This window comes from Equus asinus, chromosome 12 (genome assembly GCF_041296235.1).
Source record: "Equus asinus isolate D_3611 breed Donkey chromosome 12, EquAss-T2T_v2, whole genome shotgun sequence".
NCBI classification, from domain to species: Eukaryota; Metazoa; Chordata; class Mammalia; order Perissodactyla; family Equidae; genus Equus; species Equus asinus.
The window spans coordinates 14,218,821-14,233,296 of NC_091801.1; the positions used below are offsets into that span (position 1 = coordinate 14,218,821).

At 37.9% G+C, this 14,476-nt stretch overlaps 1 long non-coding RNA gene across 23 annotated transcripts in view; it reads right to left on the reverse strand.

The window, feature by feature from the left end:
* Positions 1-14,476, reverse strand: part of LOC106839199 (uncharacterized) — a 120,729-nt gene that overhangs the window by 75,416 nt on the left and 30,837 nt on the right. The window lies entirely within an intron of this gene.

Consider the following 14,476-nt stretch of genomic DNA (forward strand, 5'->3'; position numbering starts at 1 on the left):
GTTACGAGAAGTTTGAATCAAGAGAAAACTCACATGGTATACATGTCGTATAGTAAGGAACGTTTCAACAGCAAGCATCAGAAAAGTTTTACTGTGGCCTCAACAAATAGGACTTTATTTTTCTCACATAGCAAGAATTCTTCAGGGAGGCAAATGCTCATGTCTGTCTAGCAGCTCAATAATGTCAGCGACAGCGACTCTGAAGTCCTTTCTCTCCTTTATAAGACAGTTGCCCCCAGCTTCTGACAACACATCCCCACTTAAGACAGAAAGAAGAAAAGAAGGGGAAAGGAGCAAAGAAGCCATATTTTGTCCCTTTTATTAGGAAAGCAAAAGTTTTTCCAGAATCCCAATCCCCAGCCCCAGAATCACCCCCCAAAGCCCGCACCCCTCCCCAATCCCTACTCCATGGCAGCCTTCTGTTTCTATCTCATGTCTGCCCTAAGTTGCAGGGGAGATTGTGAAAGTAAGCATTTAGCTCTCCCAGCGGCTATAGCAGAAGTAGGCGACTGGGAATGGATGTTGGGTTAACCGACTCGTGGTGTGTCCATGTATGAACTCTAAGTGAGAAGACAATCTCAGTTTCATTACCCTTTCACTTCAGCTGTCTTCCTTGAGACTTGGCTTCTCACTTTTCCCCACAGGCAGGCAGAACCTTGAGGGCACTGGTTCCTGTGCTCAGCTTCGCAGTTGCTGAGACCCCACTTGGTGCACTGAATCTTGAGAGCAACCAAGAATTCTTGTAACTCCTCGCCTCCTCAGTTTCTATCACCAAGTCCTTGGTTGACCACTTCCCATCTTCTAGCAGATGCAGACCCTAAGCAGCTGAAACTTCTCTGGTCTTTTCTCAACCCGAGCCACTTGTGCCATGAAAACTTCTCCGGAGGGACAGGAATTCCACTACTTGTTTTAATCACTTTTTCCTCTTTTCCCTTCTTGCTTGACCAGAGTATCTGTGCCCCTTAGTACCACCAGGGTGGTAGACGCGGCAACAGTTTCATGTAGCCTATTAATATATGCAAAATTTTACCAAACATACGCATGTGAAAGACAGGCAAAGGCAGAAAGGTAGCTTGTCTCCATGACAGGCTGCGGAGTTTATTAAGTGGAAGCCCTCAGTGCACGTCATTAGCTGATTGGTTTGCCTGTAGTTCATTTCATCAGCTTTTTAAGACTCAGGCAGAGCCTCCAGCTATTGCGGATGCCTTCTGAATAGATTTAAGAATCACTCCTTCCCATAATTGTTTAGGAATGTTTTCAACTTGTTATTACACATTTGGGAAATTTTTTACTTAATGTAGCAGCTAAAATAGTCACAAAAATATCAGAAGTCTTACAGTTACTGCAAAGAAAAAATAATCACAGTAATGAAGCAGTTTGCTCAATACAAAAATTATCGCCTGGGTCTTCCTGGACTAGGGAGTAGGTAATGAGCGAAAATATTTCCTCCACCTGGGTTTTATGACTTGCGAAGCCCCAGGATGGGAAATTTCTGTGAGCTCGCCTCTCACTCATAGAATTCAGGTGGATAGTCTTGCGAGGGATGGCGTAGTAAATCATCAGCACATCAGTGCTGTCTTTATCTCAACCTTGTCATCCAAAGACAGGGACTGGCTCAGGATAGAATGATGGGAGGAAGGGGGAAATTGCGACCAAGGTCCCATGGGCTTTAGAAAGCCCCTTTGCCTGCCTCGCTGCAGCCTGGAGCAGACCCTCAGGCTTCAGCCTGGTTGAGCAGGTCTCCAGCAGCCCAGCAACATCACCATTCTGATCCAGGTGGACCCCCTAAGACACTCCCAGGGTTCTGCTGGACTTTTGTGAAATGATGCATGACAGTACTGTGCAAAGATAAAGCCCTTCGTAAAAGTCAAGTATGTGCCTGGCATGGTGTTTAATGAATGAATGATGAATGTTATTACTCGAATATTAATCTGGATTAGACTTAAGAATGTCTATAAACTAAAATTTATTGGTTTTTTTCAGCCTTTTGACTCACATTGAAATAAAGCTATAGCTTTAAATCATAAATGTGAGCACTCAAATAATCTTATTAAGAGCATAAGCTTTAAGAACTCAAAGTCAACTGATAGAAAATGCTCTGCATAGAGAGTCCTATTGGTGATCAGTATATTTTTTAAAAAATAAGGGAGCATGATCTGAGAGTAAAATGGCAAAATGTGCTGTACGTTGCATTTAACCTGTGAATACAGACGGAAATTTATGGATCTAAAAACCTCGTAACGAGTTCTAAATAGAAACTGTCTTTTCCTTTTTTAATTGCCAAAATGCCAACAGAGCCAGGACCAAAAATTGTCTAACTCCTACCAATGTTACTGCTCCTTTCCTCGATCTTATGTGTTGCTCTGCAAAATGGAATACTATTGCCGAAATGCTTTAAAATATCAGTTTCCAGGCAGCAGAAAGGCCCACCAAATGATAGAATGCATCTCTTTTGAAGTCAGATTAGGAAACCTTCCCCCAAACAGCCCTTCCAAAACTCTCGTGGAGGCTGTATCCTTCGGAAGCCCTAGTGATGCTGCAGCCTAGGTTCAGCTTTGTGTCTTTCTTTGCCTCCCCTCCCCAACCAGTTTTGTGTGAACATGTTTTCTGCTGGCAAGTGGCCAAAGAATTCGCCATAAATAAATTTGCTGCCTGTCTGCGAGAAGATAACTTAACTGACTTCCTTGGTCTTGCTAATTTGCCTCAGCATAGGGAATGGCTGAGGGCTTGGGGATGGTGCAAGCCTCCCAAGGATTGCGTGCGTGGAAATTTGGAAATCCTACACGCCTGAACCTTCCACATGCCAGTTAGAGGCACAAGTCACAGAGCACAAGTTCCCGTGCCTCCCAAGCCCCTAATTCACCACTGGAGAGTTGCATGTTCACCAGAAATTTATCTCACGGATTTCGATGTAAGAGTGAAAGCAGCAGATTATTCTAATCTTTTCCTATCATTCTTCATTGAAGACAGCGGGAAAATCGAGGAGTCACAGTTTTGTCCAAGTTTAAATAGAAACAGCAGAAAGACAACGCCAGAAATTTCTTCAATACCTTGCAGACCTGAGCTCCGAAAGCCCAAACCACACATTTCCTCTGCTTACTGGTATTGCTAAAATTTTTGTTGACTCAGATTAAAACCCAGAGTGGATTTTTTACAACTCTAGGTTTATGCTTTTTATAGTTGACTACCGATCTGGACAAATTTGAGTCCCCAAAAGAGTCAATTTGGGATCTGAACTTCTAATTCCAGTTCACTTCTTAGTGTAGAGGTACGTCATTTTTTTCCCTAAAAAAAAACCTCATATACTAAAATGCCCCAAAATGGGAACTTCTGATTTCTTCTGAAGGTGTAATTTTTGTTGATAGACTGAGTAGATTCACTCTAATTTCTATTATCTATGGTGAGCTTTAAAGTTGGGTTCCTGTTCAATTTTCCTTTATTAAAAGCATGGAATGTAGTAAACCAGAAAATGTAAAAATCTGACAATATCAAATGTTAACAAAGCTTTAGAACAAAGGGAACACATATGGGGCTGCTGTTGGGAGAGTAACTTGCTAGTCAATTGGAAATCAATTTGGCACTGTCTAATAAAGCTGAGGGTATATATGCTCTGCAACCCAGCAATTCCATTCTTGTTCCTAGGGCAATATTTTAAAAACTGCTGGTCGACTGATCATTAGTAGCTCAAGAAATCAATATAGAGGAACATAACTAGAATTTTAAAAAATGAAATGAAATGGAAAATATCAAAAGCACCTGTAATCAAAGTACTGTTTTGTGAAAACTACGCAAAATCAATTTATACTTTACTGAGGCCATAGTCAGAAAAGCGTATAAAATACTATTCTAAAGGAACCTTGATATCAGCTCACGTTTATAATAGAAAAACAGTATTTCTAAAGTATTTCACATTTTGTGTGTTCACATCCACTCAGAGTAGGCCCTGAAATATATGTTCATTACAACTAGAATGGCTGAAAATATCTGTGGGACATTGTCACAAAACAGACAATAGATACCAATAAACATGAGTAACTCGAGCTCAGGCATCTACATGATTAAATCTTAGACATAACATTGACAGAAAAAAAGCAAATCACAGAGGAACAGATACAGTAGATTCCATTTATATATACTTTGCAAGTATGTGAAATTAAAAAATATTTACGGTGTATGGTTACATACATACATAATAAAATCATAATGAAAGAAAGGAGAATGATAAACACAAAATTCAGGCTCATAACCACCTCCAGGAGGGAGGCAAAGGAAGGGACCCAAGAGGGAAAATGGGAATCATAAAGATATTGGGAACAATCTATCTCTTAAATAGGGTGCCTAGAATATGGCTATTTATTTTATTATTCTCTAAAGTGTGCACATATGTTATTTATACACTTTTATAAGAATGATAGATGTCATAATAAAAAATATGAGTTGTGATGTTTCCAGAATGCATCGTGTTTTGTGATTCATGTTGCTCATCTCAACAATGCCACAAATTACTTCCTTCATATAAGTTAAAATACAGTTCTCCTTGATCTATTAACTATATTTCAGATGTTGCTTATACCTCTCTTGTATAATCTATGACTTGATGCAGATTTCATTGCTTCTGGAGCTAAGTGAAATACAATATTCAGTGAGGTCATAACATTCCACGTAGGAATCCATTCTCTGGCTTCAGTATAATAATCACACTAAACTATGACTATGACACTTTACAAGTTTACTTTGTGCTCCCTTCATTGATATCGCACCTTACCACCCGTAAGCACAGCACGGGTGGGTAAGTCCCCTGGGAGTTATACAATTCCTGCCAGCATAATCAAATGTATACTTTGAAAATTTCTATCTCCACCTTGTTTTGCAACGGGTAAAACTCAGTATGTTTTTAGGAAAAGCTTAAAAAAAGAAACAAAAAACAAAACAAAACTCTAAGTATCATCGTGTAAAGAATCCAGCACCAATATGTCGGATGGCATCCTCTTCCCCAGGCCCTGACCATTTAGTTCCATCACAATGGCCATCTCTCTCTTTCAGGGCGGACAGAGACACATTTACACCAATCCAAGGTAATCAGATTGTGTTAGAGTACAGGATCTATTATCTATCTATTTAGAATGGGTAAATACACAGGTAGTGAAATGCAGAAAAGATATTCAACGGATATTATGTGATCTATTTGGATAAGCATAAAACCAAAATTCAGCAAATGGCTGTTCAATTTGGATTATAATTTGTCCAAATGCTATTTGCTTTTTAAGACCTAACTCAAATTCTGCATCCTGCACAAAGGTTTCCTGATTTCCTCTCCCCGTCTCCACCTACGTAAACACAATTGTTCTCCCTCTGAACCTTTGTCATTTTTCATTTATATTTAGCCCTCATCCATGTTACGTAACACTTATATGCGTTTGTATCACTAAGAGTAGACATTGAAATATATGTTAAATATTCTACTATGAATAATTAGTGATTAAAATCATTTAAATTTTAAAAAGCAAACAATAGCCAGGATTCTAGGTTGTAAGCAACAGATATCGGGCTAAACGAAGCAAAGGTTAATTTATGAAAAACATATTAAAGGTCTCCTAGAAGGATGTTGGGACAACTAAGCCTGGGAATAGGGAGGAACCATGGATGCTGAAAAGGAGCAGCCGTAGCAGGAAGAGTGGTCGGCACCCAACCCGCAATAAAAGACGTCTGCCTTCCCTTCCCTGCGTGCTACCTGGCTACGCGCAGGAGGCAGGAAAATAATATCCTGAAGAGAAGTGAGCACCTGCCTGAAAACACCCACAGTAGAAGACTGCGTGCAGTGAGGGAGCGGTAATTCTCAGAATGAAGGAGCCAAAGAAAGGAGGGAGGGAAGGAGGGAAAGAGAGAGAAAAGGAGGGAAGAAAGAGAGAGATCAGAATGGCCAAAATAAAAATTAATGACAATACCAAATGCTGACTGGGATTCGGAGAAATTGGACCACTCATGCATTGCTCGTGGGAATGTAAGATGGTACAGACACTCTGGTAAACACTTTGGCGGTTTCTTAGAGAACTAAACATGCAATTACCATATGACCCACCCTGTGCACTCTTGGGTATTTACCCCAGAGAAATTGAAATTTATGGTCACCTAAATGTCTGAACAGGAATGTCCACAGCAGCTTTATTCATAACAGCCCCAAACTAGAATCATCCTAGATATCCTTCATCGGGTGAATGGTTAAATAAACTGTGGTATACAGACGCCATGGAATACTTCCGAGCGACAAAGAGGAATGAAATATTAACATACGCAATAACTTAGATGAATATTTCAGGAGTTACACTGAGTTAGAATAGCCAATCCCAAAAGATTACATAGTGTATGATTCTATTTATGTAACATTATTGAAATGACAAAATTTTAGAAATGGAGGATACATAAATAGTTGCCAGAGGTTACAGATGTGGTGGGAAATGGGGGAGCGGCAGAAGAACATAGATGTGATTATGAAAAGGCACATGAGGGATCCCTGTGGTATTGGAACTGTCTGGTATTTTGATTGTGGTGGTGGATACACAAGCCAAACAGACAAAAAATTTTTATGTAATCTTAATACACACGCACACACGCAAATGAGTCCAAGTAAAACTGAGAAAACCTGAACAAAATCGGTGGATTGGATCAATGTCAATTGACACACCTGGTTTTGATATTATACCATACTTTTACAAAATGTTACCATTGGAGGAAAATGGGCAGCGTATACAAGGGATCTTTCTCTATTATTTCTTATAACCGCATGTGAATCTAAAATTATCTTAATAGAAATTTCAGCTAAACACACACACCATTATTAAACACCAACCAGGTGCCAAAAATTCTTCTTCCCATTAGCAGTCCAAGGACAATAATAGTATAGTGAAAGAGACAGATGAATCACTAATTCCCAAAGAGTGTGAAAAGAGCTACAGTCACAGGTTTGTGCAACAGTCTGTGGAAGCTGGAGGGCCTGCAACAAGCAGGGGGGGATTCACAGAGGGCTTGACATCTTTGCCAAGACTACAGAACAGAAGCTCAAGTTTATCAGATGGATGGAAAAGAAGAAAAGGGCATTGCAGGCTGAAGAAATAGCCCGTGGAAAGCCAGGAAGCATGGAAGAATACAGAATGTTTAGGGAATGTCTTCGAGTGTGGCTGAAGCTTAGAGTAGAATGACAGGAGATAAGGCTGGGACCTAGCTGTGAACAGTATCGTCTTCTGTCCTAAGAATTTATTACCGGGTCCTGTGGGCCACCTGAATCCAACCAAGAGATGAATTGGCTGTGTCACGTCAGCTAGTTATGTGACCTGGGGCAATCTCACCTAAGTCTCAGTGGCCTCATCTAAAAAATTGTGACGATTAAATGGACATAACTAATAATGCTACTAGTTAATTAATGAAGTGGACATAGATCTAAAGAGTTTAACACTGTACTCAATAAATACGAACTCTAGTATCAGGAGAAGGGAGGGGCGGAGAAAGTAGTCAATATGCTGAGACCTGAAGGAAGCTGAAGGAGCACAGCGAGGTAATGATAGGGGGTGAAAGAAAGGTTGCACAACAGACATAGTGGGGACACAGTGTGGGACCCCTGAGAGCCAGAAGGAGCCAGGGGGATGATTTTGTTGAGAGAAGCATGAGGTGCCATAAAGGAAGAAAACCTAAAATGGATTAAGGGCTGCTATGCACTTCAGAATATTAGCTCATTTAATCTTCACAACAGCTCCACTAACACAGGTATTATTATTACCATTATATAGAAGAGGAAACTGAGACTCAAAGAGGTAAACCTGCCAAAGATTATATAGGTAAGGGAAGGAACTGAGATTCAAAACCAGGTCTGTCTGCACAATGTGCATGCTCTTCCCACTACACCAGGTAAATCATTTCCAAGTCTTAGTAAATGGCCCGTAAAAACAGCTCACCATCAGTAATAAGTAATTCTATACAACAAATAATTCCCTGTAACTAATGGGGTTTTTATGCCTCTCAGCACCCCCCGCCAAAAAAAACCAGCCACTCTATATAGAAAAAATAAAAGGAAAAAAGTCAACAGGAAAGGAACACGTAATTGATTATGATTATGGCTGGAATTCCAGATGTAGAGAAGATAAATGATTATCCAAGTTGAAGCCGAATGTTTGATAGCTCCTTATACTGTCATCCAGTAACAATTACCCCTCAGCTCTCACCTTTCTCCAGTTAAAATCCCCTAATGGTTTAAACACAATCTCCCAACCTACACACCAAATTAAAACACGAAGACCCAGGAATTTGAAGGAGGAACTCCATAGCGAGTGAAGGAATATGGCGGTCACCTCCCTGGCTTTTACCCTAGCTGGGTTCAAACCTTTCATTTCATATGCTAATTCACCATTTAGGGCCCAGGTAATAAATCTACTTAATCTCTAGGCACTGTATAGACCAGAAAAACAATTCTAGCAACGATTCTCTTTAACCAGTTTCTACTACAACACACAGTAAAATCTGTGAAATTTATCTATTTCACTTTTTCTGAACTGCAGAGGTATATGTTCGAGGTATCTTATTCTCCATGATTTTATATGTACATATAAATTTTATATATGTACATATATACATATATGTATATACTGTCTAAACCATAAGTTTTTCACAAATTATAACAGCCTAAAGGATGATACAATGTCTCTTTTTCCTAAGAGTACTACTTGGCATTTACTTATTTAAAATTATAGGCATGAAACATAATTTACCTTGCAGTCTATTAGATAATGTGAGACAGCTTTGGCATTATAAAAAGGTAGGGAATTCAAATCCATTTTTGATCATTGTGTTATATATCCTTTCTTTACTGAAAACAGTGTTTCTCAACTCTGGTGGTATCAGAATCACCTAGCATCTTTTAAAATAAATACTTATATCTGGACAACTCTTCCCTCCTTCCTGATCCCCCACCAAGTGATTCTGATTTAACTGTCTGGGGTGGAGATCACAAAGTGAAACTCTGTTTAAAGTCCCCTCTGTGTGATTCTAATGTGCGTGCAGGTTGAAAACCATTGTACCAGACCAGAATCTCCAAAAAAGATAAAAACCGAGTAAAACAAATTGCTGCTCTCAAGGGATGTATTATTTAGAGCTGCTTTGTCCAATATGATAGTCACTAGCAACATGTGGCTACTTAAATTTAAATTAGTTAAAAAGTTAAATTACATTAAAATATTAGCTCCTCAGTCAGACCAGCCACATTTCAAGTGTTCAATAGCCACATCTGGCTAGTGGCTCCATATTGGACAGCACAGATAAGGGACATTTCCATCACTGCAGAAAGCTTTATTAGATAGCACAACCCTAGAGATTGCATTATTAGAAAGAATGGGGAAAAGAAGATATTAATTAAACAGTTGTGGGATGGATAAAGCTACTTGTACCTATAGCATACAGTACATTGCACCAGAACTATTTTGTCATTCCACTATCTTTATATAAATGTCTATGGCTATGCTTATTTATGAGTTTCTTTGCCTAGATCAAAGAAGTGTCAAATAGCCTCACTTATTATATCAAAATCATTTACAACATGCTTTTCTTTTTACTTTTTATTTTTAAATAGTTTTGGATTAGCAGAAGAGTTGCAAAAATAGTACAGCAAGTTCCATTACACTCTTCACCCAGCTTCCCCTAAGGTTAACATTTTATATATCTGTAGCTCATTTATCAAAACATTCCACCAGTTTTTCCACTAAAGTCTTTTTTCTATTCCAGCATCCAATCCAGTACACCACATTGCATTTATTCATCATTTCTCCTTAGTCTCTCCCAATCTGTGACTGTTTTAGTCTTTCCTCTTTTTTTTTTTTTTCAACACCCTGACACTTTGGAAGGGTACTGGTTGGGTATTTTTGTAGACTGACCCTCAAACTGTGTTTGTCTGATGTTTTCTCATGATTAGACAGGGAATATGGATTTGGGGGAAGAAAACCCCAGAAGTCAAGTACCCTTCTCATCACATCATATCCTGATGTAAACCTGACTTATTACTGGTTAATAAGCTTAATAAAGTTAGTACAGCTAACTTGATCACTTAGAGTTTTGATCACTGCATGATTCTTTTCTGTAAAATTAACATTTTCCCCCTTTCCATACTCTGTTCATTAGAAGCAAATTACAAAATCTATGCCTTACTCAAGAGGAGGGGGATTAAACTCCATCTCTTGGAAAGGTGAGTACGAAGGAATTTGTGGAAACACGTTAAAACCACAACAATTCATAAATATCACATGGCTATGTAAATAGCCTGTTTCTCTGTAAAGTTTTACCCACTGTTTTTAAAAATCACCTGTGGACAGCCTGTAGCTATCATTACTGAGGTGTTCTGATGGTCATTTCTATTTCCCTCATCCCTTCTATGTTTATTATTTGGAATTATTCTCTAAGAAAGATTAGTCTCTTTTCTTCCATTTGTTTATTTATTCAATAATTTATATCAGTATAACCTCATGGCTATTGATTTTATTTCTAGGTTATAATCCAATATCATTTATTTTCTTGCTCAAATTGTTCCAAGTTTAGCCATTGGGAGCTCTTACAGATTAGGTTCTGTGTCTTTTTGACATGCTCCATCTGTTTTCTGTTTTTTTAGCACTTAACTGCTTTCTGGTGCTACAAGATGCTACATATTCCTCTCACACTTTCCCTGATACAGGCCTAGAGTCAGCCATTTTTCCATTTTCTTTTCTTTTTTCAGAACGGTATTTAGAAACTAAGATCTGGGCACTGGGTGTGCTCATGGCTACTAGGGTGTAACTACTTCTAGGCCCTCCCAGTGAACAGAGCGCAAGCGTGCAACGGAATTTCATTGTGGTTGTCATTTGAATTTCCCTAGTGAATAACAATGTTAAGCTTTTTTACTATCCATTTATCTTCAGAGAATATTTGCTCAGATGATGCAGAATCTCTTCCGTGTTTTCTTCTGGAGGTTTTACATTTCTACATTCTACAATTACATGTATGGTCTATTTTGAGTTAATTTTTTGTAAAGATGTCAGGCTCACGTGTCCAGTTTCCTTTTGTTTGCATATGGATGCCCAGTTGTTCCAGCACCATTTGTTGAAAAACTATTCCTTCTCCAATGAATTGCCTATGCATCTTTTTCAAAAAATCAGTTGACTACATTTATGTGGGCCTAATTTTGCATTTTCTATTCTGTCTCATTGATATATATGTATCCTCTCACCAACACCACACTGCTCTGAGTTTTGTAGTTTCATATTGAGTCTTAAGACCAGGTAGTACACCCTTCCAACTCTGTTGTTATTTTTTTCACAATTGTTTTGGCTATTCTACTTAGCCTTTTCACATACATTTTAGAAGCAGTTTGTTGATACCTAAAGAAAAGCCTGCTGGAGTTTTTATTGATATCGTGCTGAATTTACAGACCGAGGATGAACTTAGTAGTTGTCTCCATTTATTTAGATTTTCTTTGATTTCTTTCATCATTATTTTGTAGTTTTTCACCATCCAAATCCTGCACATATTTTGCTAGATTTATGCTTAAGTACTTCCTTTAGGGAAGGTGGTGCTGTTATAAATGGCTTTCCAATTGTTCATTGCTAGTAAACAGAAATACAGTTGACTGTTTTATATTGAGCTTCTATCTTGCAACCTTGCTAACTTGTGTTACTAGTTCCAGGAATTTTTGTGTAGATTCTTGGGTTTTCTATATAGACAAGTCACATTGTCTATGAAATAAGACAGTTTTATTTCTTCTTTTCTAATCTGTATCACCTACATTTCTTTTTTGTGCCTTATTGCACTGGTTAGGACTTCCAACCAATGTTAAACAGGAGTGAGGAGAGAAAACATCCTTGCCTTATTCTTGATCTTAGGAGAAAAATTTAATCTCTCACCATTCAACAGGACATAAGCAGTAGCTTTGTTTTTTGGTTTTGAAGTTTTATTTTATTTTTTATTTTGTAGATGCCCTCTATTAGGTTAAGAAAATTCCTTTCTATTCCTAGTTTGCTAAGTGTTTTATCATGAAAGAATGTAGAAATTTATTAAATGTTTTTATTGTACCTATTGAGATGATGCATACGGTGTTTCTTATATAGTCTGTGAATGCATCAAATTATATTAATGGTTATCAAATGTTAAAACAGCCTTGCATTTCTGGGATGAATCTCACTTGATCATGATACATCATACTTTTTATATACTGCTGGATGCAATTTGCTAATATTTTATTGAGGCAAAATTCCTCATGAGATATTCATGAGATATTGTCTCCATAGTAAAATTACTCTTTCCTCCTCTTTCCACACTGTACACTTTGGAAGGAAGATACTAGGTAAAGCCCACACTGAAAGAGTGAGGAATTAGGCTCCACCTCCTTGAGGGTAGAGTATCTACATAAATTACTTGGAATTTTACTGCATGGAGATTTGTCTATTCTTCCCTATTTATTTATTTATTTATTCATTCATTCATTTATGGCAGTGTTGACTCATGAATATTTATTATTTATTTTGGGTTATAATCCAATATAATTTATTTTATTGCCCAAATTATTATAGCTTTGGCCATTGGGAGCTCTTTCAGTTGGCTCCTGTGTCTCTCTGACACATCTTACCATTGTTGGTTTCATATTTTTTAGTTTATGCCACTATAAGATGCTCCAGACTCATCCAGATTTCCTGCCCCAGTCTTACAATCAGCCGTTTCTCTAAGGAGCCCTGTTCCCTTTAGTGGAGAATGATATTACAAACCAAGATCTGGGTAGTAGGTATACTTGTGCCTACTAGGGTTTCATTGCTTCAGGCCCTCAGTTAACACAGCAAGGAAATATATGTGTGTATACTAACCTGTGTGTGTTTTTCTATATCTGACCATCTATATCTATATTAAGCTAAACATAAGTTCATATTGATGTCTCCAACTCTAATATATTACCACATGGATCATTCTATCCTCTTCCTCTTGGTCATCTCTAAACTCCCTCTCCAACAGTGAGAAGCCTATCTCCCACTATTGCTATGCATTTCTTAGTTGTTCAGCTCCAGTCTACATGTATAGCGGTATCAGAATTATTAAACCATACCCCCATGATAAACAACTTTATCAACTAGAGTATAGGCTCACAGACTCTACTCATTTCCAAAATTATTTAGTTCAGTACCTTTCCTCCACACCCCTTTCACACACTTATAACATAGTTACATTGTTTTGTCACTCCTACATGTCATTCTGGCTTCCCCCAATCTCCTATAAGATTTTTCAAATTTTGCATATACTAAACTTCACTCTTTGTGCTGTAAAGTTCTACGGACTTGAGAAATGCATAATGTCTTGTATCCACCATTACAATGGAATGTAGAATAATTTTTCTGCCTTAAAAATTCCCCGTGGTTCACCTATACATACCTCTCCCCCGGCCCCTAAACTCCTGGCAAACACTGATCATTTTATTGTTTCTATAGTTCTGACTTTTTCCGAACGTTATATGATTGTAATCATACAATATACAGCCTTTTCAAACTGGCTTCTTTCACTTACCAATATGCATTTAAGGGTCCACCATGTCTTTTCATGACATGATAGTTCACCTCTTTTTATTGCTGAATAATATTTCATGGTATGAATGGGCCAACATCTATTTATCTATTTACCTACTGAAGGACATTCTGGCTGCTTCCCGTTTGGGGCAATTACAAATAAAGCTGCTATAAACATTCACGTGCACGCTTTTGTGTGGACATGTTTTAAAATCAATTGGATAAATATGTAAGAGTGTGATTTGGGGGTTGTGTGATGAGACTATGTTTAACTTTGTAAGAACTTGCCAAACTCTCTTCCAAAGTAGCTATATCATTTTTGCATTCCTACAAGCAATGAGAGTTCCTGTTGTTATATGTCCTTGCCAGCAATTATATAGTCAGAGATTTTTTTTAGCCATTCTAACAGGTGTGGAGTAGTATCGCATTGTTGTTTTAATGTGAAATTCCCAATGACAAATAATGCAGAGCATCTTTTCATATGCTCATTTGCGTCTGTATATTTCCTTTTAGTGAGTATATTTATTTTGTGTTAAGATCATCTGCCCTGTTTTAATTGGGTTGTTTATTTTCCTATTGTGGAGAGTTCAAACTATTTTGAAATTTCCCTTGAGACTTCCTTTTGGACTCATGGGTTATTTAGAAATGTACTGTTTAATTTCCAAATATTTGGAGATCTTCCAGATATCTTTTCTCTATTGATTTCTAATATAATTCTGCAATGATCTGAGAACATATTTGGTACCATGTCTGTTCTTTTAAATTTGTTAAAGTTTGTTTTGTGACCCAAAATTTGGTCTATTTTGGTGAACGTTCCATGTGAACTTGGGAGGAATGTGTATTCTAAAGTTCTTCAGCGGAGTGATAAAGATCAATTAGGTCAAGTTGGTCGATGGTCTTGTTCGTATCATTTATATCCTTAC